Source organism: Protopterus annectens, chromosome 5.part0, assembly GCF_019279795.1.
Source record: "Protopterus annectens isolate FY-2018-M chromosome 5.part0, PAN1.0, whole genome shotgun sequence".
Classification (NCBI taxonomy): Eukaryota; Metazoa; Chordata; order Ceratodontiformes; family Protopteridae; genus Protopterus; species Protopterus annectens.
The window spans coordinates 205,060,954-205,067,470 of NC_056735.1; positions in this window are offsets into that span (position 1 = coordinate 205,060,954).

The window sequence follows — 6,517 nt, forward strand, 5'->3', positions numbered from 1 at the left end:
GGCTTATAAATGCCCTTGGGCAGATAGCCTAGTATGAACCTATGAACCTATGATTCTGTATCTCCTGGTAGTTTGGAAGGGTGTATCAGGGTTCGTGAAGCCCCTGAGTCACACAAAAATTTAACTTCCCTCCCCTCTACCAGAAGCGTCACTTCTGGTTTTGTGTCTGCTAAGTAAAGCTCTAAGCTCAAAAGAGCTAGGTCTAAAATGTCATTTTCTTCTACGTCTGTGTATTCATATACATCCTCTACCCCTTGTGTCACATCCGCTTCTCCTGCTATCACATTTACACTTACCTTTCCCTGCTCACTCTCTTCTAATGATTCCTGACTATCATATAGTCATTCCTCATCCTCCTTATTTTCTGTAGTCGCCTTCTTGTTTAGCCTGCAATCCCTTGCTAAATGTCCTTTTTTCCCGCACTTAAAACACTCACCCTTTTTCTTTCTTTCCTCGAAATCTTCTGATTGTTTATTTCCCTGGGTATTTTTCTTACCCTTTTTTCCAGTTTGTACTACAAATACTTCTGACCCATCTTCTGCTGAAAATACTTGAGTTTTCTTTTTCTTTTTACTTTTAAAATGTCTTTCTGCATGTCTAGCATATTCAAGTAATGGCTGTAATCTACTTGTTCGATGATCTACCATATGCTTTGTAATAAAGCTACTAATGGGAGTTATACTACCCTTCAAGAATGTGTTCTTTAACTGTTGTTCATATGAAGAATCATGTGTCTGGTTTTCTGGTATCTGCATTCCGCAGTGATTATTAAAACACTCTAACAGTCTAGCATAATATCTATCAACTGTTTCACCTTCCTGTTAAATGCATTGACTAATGCAAGTCCAATCAGCCCTAGGCTTCCACTTTTCAGAGATTCGGTCTGTTAGACCTTTCACTCTGCCATCCAGTTCTGCATTAGTATGTGGGAGTGGTCTAAGTTGTGCATCACGAGGATTCCAGTCGCCATTAATCATGTGCCAATCTGGACCCACAATTTGTCTAACTACTTTTTCTACTTCCTCTCCATTTAAATGGTAACTTAATCTCATACCCTGTAAGTCTTCTAAAAATGTTCTAAAATTCACTTTTGGGTGGGAATACCTTCCGTGGCTTTCCGGATATCTTCCGGTGTCCACGGTCTATAAATTAAAAGAGTCGGATCTTGTGCTGCCTGTCCTGCCTGAGGATTCGGTACTTCTATGAGCGGACACATCTCTTCTTCACTCATAGCCTGTGATGCTCTATTTAATTCATTTAATTCAATTTCCCTCCTCAAGTCGCGTGTTCAAGACCTGGTCTCGATAGGATCCCTGACAAACGGTTGTGCTTTTGCAGGGACAGCTGGGTATAGCGGAGGTGGATCAGCTCGTCCACTCGCTTCATATTCTGGTAACGAAAGTGGTGGGGGTGAAGGAGGGGCCATTGCTCTTACTAAGTTATTGTCTTCTTTGTCTAAGAACATTGTCTTTGAATTTTTAATTCTCTGCTCCCTACGATTTGCTTCCTCAAGCCACCTATGCGCCTGAGGGACTCCTAATTGTCTCTGCTTTTTTAATTGACCTTTCACGTCTATTTTTAACTGTTTTACAAGTTTCATAAGTGCAAGTTTATCTAAATTACCCTCAAATTTATACTTATCGACCCATTTGGTGTAATATTTAACATTATCGGCACGCTGTAATTGCATATACTTCGCGTCTTCAGTTAGGGGTGTGTCCTGGGAACTTTTTGTGCACTCATTTCCCATTGGTGTCTTAGCTAAGCTGTAAATTGTTACGTAACCCTTTCTCTATCACGTGGTACCACAAGTCTACACCTTTTCACAGTTTATCTAGAATAACTGTCTACCTATTCTGTTTCCCTGATCTATGACAAAAAACAGTAACCCCTTTTTCTGTCCCTAATTTGCATACGCAAATTTACCTGACAAAAAACAGTTCTGTAACTAGTCCCTGATCTTAAAACAGAAATAAGGTAATTCCTCCTTACCTGACCCTCCGTGAGTTGATCCACCGGATCGTTGACTCGTCCTCCAATCCCAGATCAGAAACAGTGGCTGGCCTCTTTCGAACGACAATTCAGTCGGAGGTCTTTCAAAACAGAAGAGCCGATTTGGCCTCTTCTCCGTACGGATGCATGCCACCAGCCCAATTCTGACCTAGGCCTAGAGCGAGAGATACATTTCCGGTCCGAAGGACCAATCTGTCAAAGGAAAAATATACTTTAAAAATGATCAAAACATGGTAGGTTCAGGTTAAGGCCCTTTAATCTTGCAGCAAGGAGACAAAAACATGCTAATACAGAGTTTGTCTAACCAGAAACAGGAAATGCATTCATTTTTATAGCTTATCAAATTAATCCTGTCCTACCATGCTGACATAACAGATTACCACCTTTTCATCATCATCTGCTGACCATCTTTCCCATGATTTTCTGCTGATTTAAACAATTTTTGTGTGAAACTTCCTGAGGAAAACAACATGGCCTTGGTTACTTTCAGTTAGATACTTGTTATGTTACATTCAAGATACTACGGCTAAATCAAGCACAATGCTAGCAGTTCATTTCTCTAATAATCCTTTGTGTACCTTATCTCTAAATTACTGCAGTTGCAGAGGTTCCCATCCTCTGGACAAGGCTGTTTGTCTAGAATCATTACATTTATAATATAGCGTATTGTTCATTCATATGCTTCTGACCTAGCAGATTAACACCTGCTTCTCAAGTACATTTCAACAAGGCATAAACAAGAATATTGCTGTGCTAGCAGTTACTAGGTCAGAGGGCAACTTGCAAGTTTCAGTAAGCATGCAGCAGTTTTAGAAAAGCATCTTTTCAGTCTCATATGAAACTCAATTTGTATAAATCACAGTGCATGAAAAATAGAATGAAAAGCATATTAAAAAGACTTGATTATTAATTTGGCATTAAGCATACACACATTAATACATATTTTTCTAACAAAAAGTCTAACAAACGTTTTGTATCATTTGAAGGCAAAAGGAAAACATAGCCATCTAAAATGGTTATCAAATTGTGTTATAATCACTATTGATAAAGTCCACCTCAAAGTCAGGGACCACTCTACTACAGCTGAGGCAACATCTGAGGCTTTTCAGAAAGGGAACCTAGAGGTGCTTACTTGGTCTTTACACACAGTAGGTATCTTAGAGATACATTTTTTGTGTGTCAGTCAGACAGCAGACAGAATCTAAAATTTTGCATTGGGATTTCTTAATTTCTAGCAGCTATAATAAGGCCAGAGAAAGAAACAGTGATACTATGATCATCGACCAAAGACTAAAATAAAAGACTGCTGGATTTTTTGATGGGGGTAAACACATTTTGGGCATAATTAATTTGCTACTCATATTGGCAAAGAGCCCTTGATGATCGTCTCAACTAAGGGAGATACATTGTTTAGTTAAAGACCCAAGTAAGACATTCAAGATCAGAAATGTTTTTTATTTTGTTTTTCTTGTCCAGAAAAGTGGGATTAAGCAGCATATAGCCCCTTTTCAGCAGTGATCTGGAGAGGAAAAACTCCACAGTAAATATCATGCATACACATAATGGCAGCTGTCCTGCAAAAGAGCACCAGAAAATGAATGTGACACTTGGGGAAACTAGTCATTGAATGACCACTCATCCCCCACATGAATCAAAACTTCATGACTGACTCGGTTAGGTGGGACTTACCTAAACTATCATTACATGATGGCCTACTGTACTATAGCACACCAGAAATTCCGTAATTGGTATGTCTATAGTTATTAGGCAGGAATTTTATGGCAAGAAGTGCAATAAGTAAATCACATTGGTATATTGTACACAGGTCTGTGTAAATGATGGATGGTGTGCAACTATACAAAAACTGCAATCAGAAAAACATAACATGCACACATATGAGATATACATTTCAGAAGCAGTCAAAATGATGCAAGCAATTCACTCAAAAATAATATGTGTGTCCAATTTACAAGTAACCACAGTCCAGAAAGGTGCTAATACACTGTTCCCATGAGGTACAATAAAAGGAAAATACAGAGCCATTTCAAACATTTGGTTCATAGGTACTTCTTTTCCTACTAAGGCCTACAGCCAGGGAGACCATTAAGAAGATCAGCCACATTATGTGGGGGATTCTAATGATTTTCCATTTAACCATATTTTCAGTACATATTAAAAGTGAAGATTGCTATCACCTATCCAGTCATCCACACTGGTTTTCAAAGATATCTGGGGTAGTACTCTGGTTAATATGCAAGAGCAACATATCCATAAATTATGAATCTACATGCTCAGTCTTGTTTTCACCATTTCACATCAACACTGGTGAGGTAAGATCAAAAAGCTGCCTAATTCAACCTAAAATCTACTTGGAAAACCCAGCAAAACCTTTTACAGTTAGAAACTATTCTAACACAAATGGTGGAGTTGGAGGCTGATATAACGGTTAAAGGTGCTTACCTCATAAAATCACAAGGAATAGGATTTGATTTTCACCTTTGGGGGGGAGCTTAACTATGCTTAAAATGGCCTACAGAGGCAGCTTGCCAATTAATTGCGTATGCACCTATTAACCTATGTCATGTTAAACAACAGTTTTCCAAAATTCAATGCCCCACCCAACCCAGAGTTCACAACAGCCTATGCACATTTTTTTACATACACACTGTACAAACATGGCTGCATAGAAGCTGCTGTACCTACCAGATGTAAGCCCAAAACAAACCCCAAAAGAAACCACACTGGTGGAATCCTAACCATGACAGGGTACATAACAAAAGAAAAAGTAATGACCAAATGTCATATTGATAAGAGCTCACTAATAAAACTAAACAGGAAATTAACAGGAATAATTAAATCCAACTAGGCCAGTTGCAAGGTCGAGATAACGTCTTATGCTAAAAATGTCCACAAGGCCTTGCGCAGCTATTTCCAGTACCTCAAAGGTATCATGCAAGATTGTGCAGAACTGGCAGTAAATGGCACCACTTTCACTGAGTAGAGTGACATAACGAATCTTCTAGCTAAAAATTTCAGCTCAAAGATTACCCCAACACCACACTGCCACCAACTGTGAAATCCCTGTCAGCATAACCTCCAACTATCAGCAAGGAGCAGGTCATAGCAGTGCTCACAAAGACTAAAAACACAGCCTCAATGGGGCTGATAATATCCCAGGTTGCCTCTTAAATAACCTGAAACATGACCTATCAGGATCATCTGAGACACTTTTCAACTACAGCTTCAAAACAGGCAATGTACCAAGAAAAGTAAGGACAGCAAAAATGATCCCCCCCTCCAGAAGGGTGGGTCATCAATGGATCCAAAAAAAGTACAGACCCATTAGTCTGAGTAGTCTAATATGCAAAGACATGGAATGAATTATCATGGGAATAATAAACTAAAACATTGGCATCCTAAGGTGACTGGACCCACCCCAGTTTGGTTTTGTCAAATGAAGGGCATACCTACTTGACTGGGTAGATTTTTCTGAGAAGATAACCAAGGCAAAAGGTGAAGGGAAAATGCTGCATACTGTCTACCTACTGTCTACCTAGATCTGCCTAAGGAGTTTGATACCATATCTCACTAGGGTAATGTGGGCAAACCCACCAAACTAGGCATAAATCCTTACACAGCTCACTAGATTGACAGCTAGCTCACTGGTAAGACCCAGGAAGTAAGGATTGGTGAGACCAGCTCCACCAAGAGGCAGGCCACCAGTGTAGTATCACAGGGCTCAGTATAGGGCCTACTCCTGTTTGGCGTCTAATTCTCAGAAGTCAAGAGTAATGTCAAGTGCTTCTGTCTCACCAAGTTCACAAATGACTGCAAATTGGGAGCCATCATAACCCCCCCCCCCCCGACATGAACATCCTGCAAGAGGGTCTAACACAGACAACAGCAAATTAAAACAAACTGCAAATAAATGCAGTATAGTGCCTTTTGGGAAAATTTCTACTCAGGCAAATTACTCCATTGATAATTTGTCCAAAATGTTGAACACACTTTCAAAAGGCAGCATCTTCAGGGGATCTAAAAATGATTTCAATAGAAAGATGATGACATTCATGCAGCATTACAGTCTACATTACAAATACTACTCCTTGCTTTACTACAATGCATTGTTGAATGTTTTATTTATAGATACCATGTTACTTATTTGAATTATTTGCTCTCAAAAGGCAACAAAATAAATAAGGGTGGCACTGGGTCTTGACTGCTACCTGCTGAACTAATGGCACCAAAGGATCCAGAGCTTGTGCAGCAGAGAGGGGGAAGAACAGCTGGAAAAAGACAAAATTATTAATCTTTAGGTTGTAAATACAATTTTTTAATTGATGAAACTGCTAACTACCTAGTACAGATACTGACAGTTTTTTTTTTATGTTATTGGTGAAGCAATTTTTTCCTCTGGGAAAAACATTTGCTTATGTGGCCATTCGAAGTTATGGTAGTTTGGTGTTTACATGTTGATGAAAGGGTGTTCGATGGACAGCCCTTT